General features: G+C 36.4%; 1 pseudogene; it reads left to right on the top strand.

Annotated features, from left to right (window-relative positions):
- Positions 1-13,315, top strand: part of LOC101329492 (uncharacterized) — a 29,788-nt pseudogene that overhangs the window by 13,676 nt on the left and 2,797 nt on the right.

Below are 13,315 nucleotides of genomic sequence, written 5' to 3'. Positions count from 1 at the left end.
AGAGAAAAGAATTGTGGAGAGGTTTGCTCTTCTATCGTTCTCAAGCAATAATCATGGACCTTTCTTTACGTTGCCAGCCATGCTTCCAGATTCTGGGCATAGGAAAGTAAAGAAAAAAGAAAAAAGTTCCTGCTGTCACAGAGCTGACCTTGGGGAGAACAAAAAGGAAATGAAATGGATGGGCTACTGGACCGACAGCAGCAGACGCCCCTGTAGCCTAAAGACTTTCTGTCCCAGCTCAAAAGCTGATGGCCATTTCTGACAATCTTATAGAGTTTTGGTTAATAAGTATTGGTGCAGATGCTTATGCAGCATAAAGATTTATGTCCACTGTATCATCAAGTGTCTAAAGTGTTACGGGTCTCAACACACGTTATTTTTTCTGTATGTTGCTTTTTGCCTTGGGTTTCACTGTAATATTAATCTTTCTTCACTTTCTCATTTCTTCTGCATTTCCCTGGTTTGCTGTACCTGCCTTGCTTATTTACTTTATTTTGCATATGGCTCTTTTTTAAAAAAATTTACATGTGTCTTTTGCAACTAGTATATAGTGGTATTTTAAAATTTGTTAATGCAGTCTCTTTTTCCTATCACCATTATGTATATTTTATTTTTGTGCTTTTCTCTGTTGTTTGGTTTCATATTTTCACTTTATGAACCCTGTAGGCGTAGTGTATGTGTGTGTGTGTGTATTTGCATACGTGTGTATGTAATATTGGGCACAAGTTTATTGTCTGATTGTTAACAAAGAATTAAAGAACATCTCTAGACTCTATTATCCTGTAGTAAAGCAAATAAACAGCAACCAAAAAGACAACATTCATATAGTTTTCCACTGGCCAATCTCTCTTGGCTCAAATTTTAATTGTTTATCTTGAGAGTTTAGACACTATAAGTATTAAACTTTTGTGTTTTTATAGTGTAACTCCACAAGTAACAGAAATTGTTTAAGTTACTACATGAATCACCAAGAAGAATTTAGTCTGCAAACTTCTGGGATGATGAAGTGGTGGGAAAGGGCAGGAAATATTGACATCAACATTATTTTGATATCAGATAGGGGCTGATTCAAGAGGCTGGAGGGCTGGTGGAAATCTCAATTGTGTGTGTTTTCTGTAATGTGATTAAGGGCAGAATAAAGCAAATGTGCTCAAATATTACTGCCGTTTAACACATTCATATTTTAAGTGTTTCCCCTTTTATGTTTTAGGATTTTTTCCTAAGCCCCCATTGGATTTGTTTATTCATTCTTTTCTGTTTAACCACCTTTGCCAGACATAAGTTCGTTTCCCATGAATAGACTGAGGAGATCTGCCTGATTGCTGTCGGGTGCTCTCACTTAGAAAGCTGGTGGCTGTAATTTTCTTGGTTCCTTCCTCATCCAGGCAACCTGGATAGAGAAAATAATGTGGACACTCATGACAGGACAATTTCATCTTCCCCAGCCTTCCTGTCTGTGGTTGAAATGGCTGCTTTAGAGGTTAAACAGTTTTGTTTTGTTTTTTCTTTAATTCAGCATTGGCTTTGCTCATCATCCATGGAAAGAGGATAGCATGATTATGCCTGGTCTCCATCGATACATCCCTGCATACTATAGAAAAAAGTCTGTTACATCTAGGAATAGCTCTGCCACATCTGGGCTGTAATCTTTTCATGGTTTTCTGTGTAGCATCAACAACTTCCCAGAGCCACTGCTCTAAACTGGTAGAGACTGCAAAAGCTAAAGGAATTTATATTTTTTTTCTCAGTATCTTACTCAACTCCTCAGTCCCTCAAATTACAAGGTCTGAGATGTCTGCATTCCACCAAACTATGTCTTCTCAGCCAGTGGACAAGGAGTTTCTGCAAGTAAGACCAAAGTATTCTTCTGAAATTTCTAAATACATTACCCATCACACCTAAGTGAGCAGTAATTGCTGGCCATTATTTTCATTTTTATCTCATCAGCTTTGCTCAGATGCCTCTCTCAGAAATCTTCCCTATTTCTTGACCATGACTGCACTGTTCTCTAGTTTGAAGTTTAAGGTTGTATCTGGAATCTGAACTGGATGGGGGAAGCAAAAGACAATGGGCCTCAGCTCATGCTGTCATGGTAACCAGAATGGACTGTGAAATGGGGGTTTGAGTACTAATGATAGCAGTTTATCCTAGGAGCCAGTATTTATTAAAAAATAACATTCTGCAAGGAAAATCTCATATTTTAAAAAGAGAGTAGTATTAGTGGAATAGAAGGATGCTGCCAAATACATAGATTATTTTTACTTTTGGCAAATAATCTTTCAATTTTGTTAGAGATAGATAACTCAGGTAGAGATATGTAAGCTTAAAATCAATATTACTAATTATATGACTAATAGCAACTAGTGAGAAAAAGTTTGTGTGCTTTGGGATTTTATCCTTGGTTTATACTGCTAGGATATATTTATTTTTATTTGCATAAGGGTGAAATGGCCCAAAACAATTGGAGTTGATAACAGTTGGAGATTGATCCTGTTATGATGGATTGTGTAGGATTTTAAATTAGATAAATAATTTGAAGGAAAGGGCAATATCGTACAAATTATTTTTAACAACAATAAACACAAATAATCACCTTTGGCTTCAGGGGAAAATATCACAGCAATGAAGAAAACATCATTCACTCATTAACCTCAGAAAAAACATTTCTTTCCCAGTGTGTCAGAAACTATACAAGGTGCTGGGAATACATACATTATGTTCATGCCCTGAAGGGTTTCACAATTAGTGAAAGGGATGGATTTATATGAAATGCAAGACACTGCAGTGAAATGTGTGATGCTAGATATTTCTACAGGGTGAATTAAGAGAGAGTAGAATGGGTTAATTAACTGTTTCAGGGAGGGGACAGTCAGAGAAAGGAGTCTATTTTGGATCATAGTTTTACTGACTGGATGCCATCTAAATTTCCTCACAGCTCTGATATTTATGATTTTACTAATGAAAACAGCTAGGGACTCACATTGATGAGACTGTTTGTATTAAGTGTTTATTAAGGATATTACAATTACTGATAATGGTTGAGCGTTGGATATACATACTAAATGTATGAGCACATCTATCATCATATATATATATGTATGTGTATATATATATATATATATATATATATATATATATATATATATATATCAGACCTCTATTTTGAACTCTGGGCTCATAAATCCAACTACATACTTGCCATCTCTACTTAGTTGTCTCCAAATGTTTCAGGATATCATGAATTTCTGTTACTATTTTCTTTAAAGTAGTATTTAATTTCCAGGTCTAGCCTAGATTCTATTAAAGGGGATTGATAATGGTAATGATGATCATGGTGATAATGATGGTGATAGTGGTAGTAATAATGATGATGATGATGATTCCATTTTTCTTTTTAAATACATAGAGTCTAAGAAAAACTGTTTTATTATTTTTTTCAAAGAAATCAATTGGAATCAGAGCAGTAAAGTAAATTTTCCAAGATAGTACAGCTAGAAAGTTACAGAGAAAGGCTTTGAACTCAAATCCATACGATTTTGAAGTTATTCTGAGATTACTCTCTCATTAAATGACTACCATTTCTTTACCAATTACAAATTTATCCTCCTACTAGTTTACCCTTCCAATAGGTAAAGTTTATTGAGACATTCAATCATCAAATTGCCCTGTCTTTCTGACAGGATGATTCTAGAGCAAGTTCCCACTTTCTTAGGCTCTTGCCCAACCAAAGCCTAATGGTGTCCTGTGATGTACGATATCTCTCATTGCAACAAATATCAAACCCAGTTGTTCAACTACAGATGTGTTTCTGATAGTCTTTGGCTAGAGGATATCTACATGCTCTAGAAATGCTATGGCCAGTGTCAAGTAGAAGATGATCATCCCTTTTCTTATTTTGAATACTACCTTCCAATTATATTAGTCTATGAGTATTACAGAATTAAGTCCCCCATCTTTGTGTGAGGGAGTCTTATCCCAATGACCTGGGATGGTATCATGGGCTCACAATTCCTCTTCATACTTCCTTGTGAGCCTGTATAAAGAGGAAAAGTTAATTTGTTTTAACCACTGAAATGGAATTATGAATGTGGCTGCCATCAACCCCTTAACATAGTTTATAACACATAATGTTCATCTTGTCAGATCTGTCTCATTGTATCTGTATGTCAAGATTATATGTTTCTGAAATTGTCATCTTAAACTTTAGTGATGGCCTTTAATCTGATCATTATGGCCCTAGAATTTAATTAAAGTACTGACTTCAACAGAGCTAAAAACAGAGCCCTGTAGCACTCTTCAGAGACTACCTTCTACCTCAGAGATTCTCATTTTAGGCAAGAGAAAATGAACTAACTTGGTCAAACACTTTGCTAATGTAAACCTACAACCTGATAATGCTCTTTAAAAGAGATTTCATTTATATCTGGAGATGTGTCTTAAGTGTATTAAGTCTTTTGGATTTGGCATGAGATTAAAAAATTATCAGAAGAAATAGAAGTACTCAAATGGAAACAGGGAATAATGAGGATAACGTCAAATCAGCACTTAAGAAGAATGGCAGTAAACATCAGGAAATAGAGATCATAAAATCTGACGAGAACATAACTTCCAAGAAACCAACATTCAGTCTTATATCATCCATTCCCTACACCAGTTACCTGAGGAAAGTCAAAGAACTGAAGGCACAGCTAGGGAAGGACACACTTTTTAATATGAGTTAAGATATTTGCTTCAAGCTTCGGAAGAACTCCCAGCTCAATTATACTTAAGTGGAGAAATGCTTCTCCACCACCACCTCCTGTTGCATAAACTAAAATTCACTGAAGCTGTCTTCTTTCCTCTTTCTCTTTGATTTCAGATTGTTTAGTATATAAGGACGAGGGCAAGAAAAAGCAGATCAAAGAGCAATAAAATGTTGAGTGCACTTTTGTACCAGCAGGAGGAACAGGGAATTTGAATGATGATGACTCCGTTTAATTGTTTTGTCTAGATCCTCTACATCCTAACTTCTACTAACCAGAGCCCTGGGCCTGAGTGGGGAATCTAGAGATTGGGAGCTGATTTTCCATAAGTAGCCAAGAGGCAGGAAAAGATATACACATTCTAGAATTTAGTTTGAATCATAAATACCAGAAACTACAAATTGGTATTTGTGTTAATTGACATTTGGATTCTGTGTGATGTTTCTCACAGCCCCCAGTATACTGTGAATCATTACCCTTATCCTAGATAGGACTAGTGGGTGATGAAGTTGCATGGACCTAGCACAGTGCTCGGCAGATTGTATTTTGTTGTGTCAGTAAACAGATATAAATGAAATTTTATTTTGTTAAACTAAATGTAATAGCATAGAGAGTAGAGAATATATTCACAAAGATAAGCTAAGTCTTGTAACAGATCTCTAGTTCTCAATAAGGGAATATAATTTTGTTTTTCATTAAAGATATATACTTATTTAGATAGGTCAGGAAGCTCAGGTCCGCACAGTTATTCAGGGACTGAATCTGTTGGAGATTCTATCCCCTTTATCTAGCCAAGAGCCCCTCTGGCCCCCCATGGGTGTAAAGGAGAACAGTGAGAGGGCACACCCTCCCCCACAGGCTGAAACTCTTAACCCACATCTGACATCCACTCTCACTCCATTGGTGAATTCCAGTCACATGACTCAATCTAGGTGCAGGGGAATCTGGGTAATGTAGTTCAGCTGTGTGCCTGTGAAGAGGAGGTGGACCTGTTGAGCATCTATCTAGCCAGTCACTGCTGTAGAGAATATGCTCCAGAAACCTTATAAAACATTTCCTTACAGTGTTTGCAGAGCTGCATGTATACCTGCTCTTGCTAGACCCTTTGTAAGATCACTCACTATGATAGTGATTAACTGATGCATACTTCTCAATATTTATTAACTTCAGTTTCGTATGTAAATTCCAAAGGGACACAATGAATAAATAAACAAGTTACGGGTGCCTCCAGTCACAGCCCAGTGAGTCACAGCTGTCTTGTTCATCAGTCATGTGGTAAATATTGTTGTCAGGTGCCCTCATGGATGGGCCTAAGCACCTCATCTGAATGCACCACAAATTTGGCCCTAATATTTAGTAGCCAATAAAAAGAGAGAAGAAAATAAAATACTAAGAAGAAAATTATCATTTAAGGAAAAGTCTTACTATTCTTCAGACGTGTACCAGAAGCAAATGATCTTGTAGCATTCTCTAAAATTAAAACATCTCATCTTATATAAAAGTTGCCTGTCTACACCCTTCTCAGTGCCTTACACCTGTCAATCTATTTAATTTCCACACAATCTTATGAAGTCCCAAAATTATACCTAATTTACCTATGAAGAAATGGAGACTGAGATGAAATAATTTCCCCAAGATTTTAGTTATAAGGGAGATCAGATTTGAATTCTAGGCAAATTTGATTAAGTCTGTACTTTTAATCATTCTATTAAACATCCTCTCTCTATACTTTATAAATATATCCACATTATGAGATATTGTGGAGAATTTTGTTGTCTCAGCCATTTATAACATAGTTACAGTGAATGAATCATCACTGGGGATAAAGCACCTATAAACCTCTTTTTATTTCTTTCAATATTTTCCTAAATTTACCTCACTTATTGGCATGCCAGAATGTGTGTGTCATATGGTCATGGGTAAAGAGTCCAATAAGAAATCTAACATGTTAACAGTCTCATCTCAAAAAGATGCAGGTGTAGTGACTGGGCAAGAGGAGAGTAGTATAATTTCATAGACTAGGATCCAGGTGCTATAGCAGAGGCTGCTCAGGAAACACTAGGGTAAACACTGCCCCCTTCTCCATGGCCTACTGCCCACAGCTGCCCACAGATCCTCACTCCTTTCAAAACTCAGAGCCAAGGATAGGCTCAGGGTAAGCCCAGGCAGCATTCGAGGGTCCTCCCCATAATTAATGGGCATTATAACAAAAGAGCCCTTGTTTACAGTAATATTTTTATTCAATTTGTCTTTACAAGCTAAGAAAGTATTTAATTTCCCTTAATGATATTAGCCATCCCAGCCTTTATCACCAGATAGGACATAACTATCCTGCTTTCACTTAATTTATAAACCTCATTAACACCTTTGCTTTTTAAACGTGATTGCAGATCTCCTAAGAATTGAGAGCTCTCTGAATGGTAGGAGAATTATTATGATTCATTGTTCACCCTGGAAATCCTGAGCACACACTGATTTATGATGGTGAATCCCCACTGAGGTGAGCAGAATTTGGGGGTAAGTGTAGGGCTTCTAGGGAAGCTCTCTTACTGCTCTCAGACTCAGGCTCCCAGTTTAATACAGAGCCTGTTGCTTAATGCACAAAAGCATGAAGGAATCTAGGGGGGAACACCCTCTAGCAATAACCAGCTTGAGAATGTCATTCTGCCACCTGAAAAGTAATTGTATCCCTTTATTGGAAATGAAAAGTTAGGGCAAGTCCTAAATATTCCAGCTGGTATATGTTTTCCTCCCTCTGGGGGGATGACTTTCACCCGTGGTCTGAACAGTCAATCAGTTAAGTAGAACAGGACTTGCATTACTAGTTTCTGTTCTTTTTCTGACAAAAGGTCACATCTCCACATTTTCCCAGGCACGGTGTTGATTTGCTGTAAAGATTCTTATCCAGAAGATCAAAAGATCAAAGATTGTCCTTAGGTCCAGAAGAAAGAAGTGGCTTTCAGAGCTCATGCTGTCATTAACAATGAATGTTTACAGTACCCCACAGTGTGTGCTATTATATTAGGTCTTATATCATTTTCACAGTTCATTACAAAGAGAACTTTGATGGTGATGATAGGAGATAGAAGATTTTTTTTAATGCAAAATAAGAGTTAACTCCTGCCCAAACCAGGACATTTTCTAGAGGCAGAGTGACACATTGGAGTGCTTTGGATTCACTGGAGGGAGCCTGGTTTGTAGAACAATCAAGAACACATAACAAGACTGCTGAGTTCCCATGAAAGAAGCCAGGTTGCTTCAGGAAAATATCTACCCACAGACTTAGGTAGGCAAGTCACAAAGCATTTGATATTTATTCCTTGAACTCATTCCAATCTGCTTTATTACAGCAGCAGGGGGTCTCCATTTGATATATAAATGACTATTGACTTCCATAAATTAAGAAAAAGAGTTGACGAGGTTTAATACTTTAATGAATTTTTATTAGTTGTCAGATGCCCAAAGTTCAGACAGAGAAAAAAAGAAAAGATTCTTGTTTTTGTTAACCTTAATTTTTAGACTAAAGAGAAGCAGTCATGACTCATTCTGGGTAAAGAGTTAATGGAGTCTGGGTAATTGAGAGTGAATTTTGCACCCACCAGGACTAGTGGTTTGCTGCTGACCCTCCTAGCAGCTTTGTACCTTGTTTCCAAAGCTCTTTACAAATCATCATAAAAGAGAAATGATCTCAGAAGCACGTAAAGCCTTTTCTACAACCACTTTTCCAATAAATCTCAGACACATCTTTCATTTTGATCACAGAAATGCAAATTTTCTGACAGGCAAACTGCAGCATGACTAAGTCCAAATGGAGTACAGTACGTTTACTCAAGTGGAAAGGATAATGCAGTGAAGCAAAATGCAATGAAACATAATGGAATTCACTGAACTTCAACTTCCAAAATCATGCATGCTTTCCATCATTGGCTTATTGTTTAGCACTGGATTTGCACATATTATTTTGAAATGCTTAAACCAGTTAGAAAGAAAAATAATGTTTACACACTGCAGGTAATTTAATGCACTTGTTTCTCCTTACATGTATTTTTCTTTTTTTCCTGTAGCTTTGATTTGTAAGAAAGTCGGATTTGATAGGAGTAAAATAATTCCAAACTAAACAGGGATATAGATTCTAATTTTTGTTACGCTGGATTTCATACTAGGTTCAAAAAGGGAAATATGGGGTCTAGCCTCTCCTCAGCGTGCAGGATAATGGTTGCTAGGCAGCCTCCTGTTTGCAGAACAAAGAAAGAATGTCTTTATCTACAGATGAATTCAACAATGCCTCATCCTCTGTGTTTCCATCTGAATTTATGTGGTGGGACAGGGCTGCCAAGCAGCAGGATTTCATGCGCGGTAAATACCAGCCCTATTTGTGAGGGTCACATTGCTGCACAAGGGTCAAAGTACAAACACAACTGGGCATCACTGAAACAGATTGTCATTACTCAGAGAAGCCAGCCCAATAACATCTAAGAGGCTTAAAATCTGCATTATGGATATTTTCACTGAATTTTATTTCATCAAAGCAGTACATGTAAACAGTAACTTACAAAGTTAAATTAGTAAACATAATGGGCTATAGCTAAAGGGTTCTCTACTGCATCACTTCCTGCCCCTATGTCTTCCTCTCCAAAAGTCACCTCTCAGCTCAACTCTGGTTGTTTAGTCCTCATAATTATATGTGTTATAAATAAATTACTGTCTCATTGGATTTATTAATTTTAGATGTTATTATCTACTGATGCCCTGTTAGGGTAAATGAAGGATTAGCTCTCTTGCATTGCCAAAACCTTTATCTGCCTCCCTCCTTCTCCTATTATAATTCCATTAAATCTGGGGGTTAAAGCAGTGTTCAGTGTTTATATTATTAAAACTTGCCATTGTGTCATAAAAAGATCACATTTACCTTGTTTTCAATTTGTCCTGAAGTTAAGTATTTCCTTGTTTATCTGTTTTATTTGCTTAGGCTTCTTTGTACATATTACATCTTCCAACATCTTCTATTATCCTCTCAGTACAGTTTTCCCAAAATAATAAAATTCAAGAAACCGTGAATTACAAACTTTCCTTGGAGGTCTTCCTCCTGGAGACCTTTCTTCTCCTGTGTTCTCTAGGTTTGCTCCCAGCTATCTACGTTTGAGTTCCCTTGACTACTGTCACTCTACGTTGCATACCTTATTTCTTGTACATGAAGTTTTCTCCTTTCTTGTTTTAGTTTGGGTGGAGCGTATCCTCCAGTAGTTTCATCAAGTCACAATGATCATCCAAGGACAGAGGTTGTGGTGATGACAGGCCTCACCCTTTCTCCTGAACTAACTGCTGTAAGCTGGACTGAAGGTCCCCTCTGCCTGGTGCAAAGTTACCTCTCATGCTCCTTTCTCATTGTTTTCCCAACATTCCCTTTGCTTATCTCCTGTGTTGAGTACCTATTTTTTTTGGTGCAGCAAGTCTTCCTCTTTCCTGGTACATTCCTTCCTTTGGGGGAAAACATCTCAAGTAGCTTTCTAGAAAAGGAAGGAAGGAGGGGAAGGAAATGTTTAGAGATCTTACATATTGGACAGCACCCTTATTCTATGCTCACACGTGGCTGAGTTTGACTAGGAATCTAAGTTGTAAATCATTTTCTGTCTATATTTGAAGGTACTGCTCCACTGACTTCTGGTTTCCAAGGTTGCTGCTAGAAATCTGATGCATTCTGTTCCCTGAGCCTTTTATTTGATCTTTCTTTCTCTCCAGAACTTTTTTTTTTTACATCTTTATTGGAGTATAATTGCAATACAATGGTGTGTTAGTTTCTGCTTCATAACAAAGTGAATCAGTTATACATATACATATGTTCCCATATCTCTTCCCTCTTACGTCTCCCTCCCTCTCTCTCCGGAACTTTTAATATCTTTCTAAGTCCAGTGTTCTGAGATGTTACTATACGGTGTCAATATGTATCTATTTACTTGAATGTTGCTACCTCTTGCCAACATCAAAACTCAGGATTTAGCAGGTTAACGTGGAGGTATAGGCACCTTCACTTTTTTAAAATCTCTAGGTAAATATGAAGAGAAGTAAGGTTGAGAAATACTCAGTCATTTTACCATTTTTTACCACAAATGGTAAAATAGACCAAAAATCTTTTGAACCCCTCAATATTTTCTATAAACTCTATACCCACTTTTCTTTACTCTGCCTTCTTATCAGGCATACAGAATCATCATATTCTTCCCTATTTTGTTCCTTCTCTCACATATGATTGTTTCCTATAGCTTTCAGCATTTCAGTGCACTTTATTAAGAATCAACAAGTTATCACTTATTATGCACCTATGGCAATCCAGGTTCTCTAGACTTGCTACACCATTAGATCACAGCTGTTATTACAATATTTGGCAATTGTGGAAATAGAGGCTCAAAGCAATAAACTAACGTGTAAGATCACTCAGCAAATAAGAGGCAAAAGCAAGGTTTACATCCAGTTCTGTCTGATTTCAAGGCCTGTCTTTTATCCTCTTTCTTTACTTCCTTTCTTCCTTTCTCAAAAACTGTAAACTAATGTGAGATGTGTTCAAATTACAGGATGAAAAAGTCATGACTTGTTTATCTAGTTTATGAATGATGTACATTTGAAAGTGTTAGTTTATGTATCCAATAATGTAATCTAGATCTAAAATTATGTTACAAGTGTTTGCGCAGAGCAACAGGATTAGTTTAATGTGGATAACTGAATCTTCCAACATTCACTTGCTTAAGCTCTAGTCTCATATAAGCTCCTTGAAGTGGTTTGTTATAATCCTGGCAAAATGCCTACTAAAGAAATAGTTGAAAATTTTAAAACCATTATTTAAACACAATCCTTTCTTGACTTAAATCTAGACTCTAGGTTATTTAGCTCTAGCATATCTGTGTGGATTTTAATTTTCAAATGATGATCTTTCATACACCCAAGGCAATATTTATCTGGTGGGAAAGTTGCATTAGTAATAATTTACATTCTGCAGGCAGTGGGGAAGAAGGCACTTCTGCTAAAAGGAATAACATGTGTTTTTATTCAACTTTTGCAAGAGAAAAGGGCTTGTTATAAAAATAAGTCATTCCGCTGATGAAAGAATAATGCTTGGAAATGCGCCTGTGGACAATACATCACTTATGAGAAACAAGAAAATAAAGCTCTGTATGTGTTGCTGTGTGACCACTCTTCTATTCATACAGGAGCCTCACATGGAGAAAGAGGGGTGTTCAGCCTCTGAAGCACTCTTTCTAAAAATATGTACATATAAATCCCCTCCTCAGTCTCTTCTAAAATGAAATAAAGATCAAGAAATTATATTGTGCTGTTGAGCTACATAAAATGAAACCAGAAACATTTATGTTGACATGAATTATATCAACTGAGGTAATAAATGGGTTTAGAATGAAATTTAAGGCAAAGTACAAGTGTAGAAGGGATGATTCCTCCTTCAGAACCCTTGGCTTCAAAACTAAAGGAGCAAAACTATCTATTTAGTTGATATTAGATATATGTTTTACCTATAAGATACTTATCCAATGCTGAAGTTCCATTGTATATATAACCTTATGAATGGACAAGGCAATTCTATGATACCTTAATTTTGCATGTAGTTATAAGAATTCAAAATATATAAAACCCTTTTTGTGCGGGGATTCTTGACCTAATTACTCATCTTTGTCTCTAGTACAGTAGGAACTGAATTTTGTTTGGATATCATGATGTCATTCTGGGTACTTGTAAAATAATTTTCAATTTTAATTCTCTGTTTTCATAGAACTTCTCATCCTGGTCTTATTTCACTTAAATCTCTCTCTCTCTCTCTCTCTCTCTCTCTCTCTCTCTCTCTCTCTCTCCACCTTTCCTTTTCTCTCTCAATCAGTCTGAATTTACCTACAACAGGTTGAATTATGCCTAGTTCTGGTTTTGACATAAATACCAGTGAATATTTTGAAAAGTCACAAATTCTGTTTCTTCGTCTCTATAATGAAGAATTTACTACATCACTGGTTCTCAATCCTAGTGGCATCACCTGGGAAACTTTAAATTTATTAAAACTAAAACAAAACAAAACAATGTCTATCAATCATTCCCCTTCTACTCTGCTTCATTTGGGTCTTGCCCAGAACCCAGAGATAGGCATTCTTTAGAACTACTAAACTAATCCAGTGATTTTTTTTTCAAATTTTAAGTTGTACATAAATCTCCTGGGGAATCTTATTAAAATGCAGACTCTATACATTCAGTCTGGGGAGGGGCTTGAGATTTTGCATTTCTAACAAGTTCTCAGAAAATGCTAGTGCTTCAGGGCCAAGAGTGTCACTTTAATTAGTAAGGATGTAAATTATCTTTAAGAATACTTTCAGGAAAAGAAAGAAAGAAAGAAAGAAAGAAAGAAAGAAAGAAAGAAAGAAAGAAAGAAAGAAAGAAAGAAAGAAAGAAAGAAAGAAAGAAAGAAATGAAGGAAGGAAGGAAGGAAGGAAGGAAGGAAGGAAGGAAGAAAGGAAGGAAGGAAGGAAGAGGAAAATGAAAGAAAACAAACATATAATTAATACATTTTTATGGCTTATAAA

This window comes from Tursiops truncatus, chromosome 9, assembly GCF_011762595.2.
Source record: "Tursiops truncatus isolate mTurTru1 chromosome 9, mTurTru1.mat.Y, whole genome shotgun sequence".
Taxonomy (NCBI): Eukaryota; Metazoa; Chordata; class Mammalia; order Artiodactyla; family Delphinidae; genus Tursiops; species Tursiops truncatus.
This window is presented reverse-complemented; position numbering and strand designations above follow the sequence as displayed.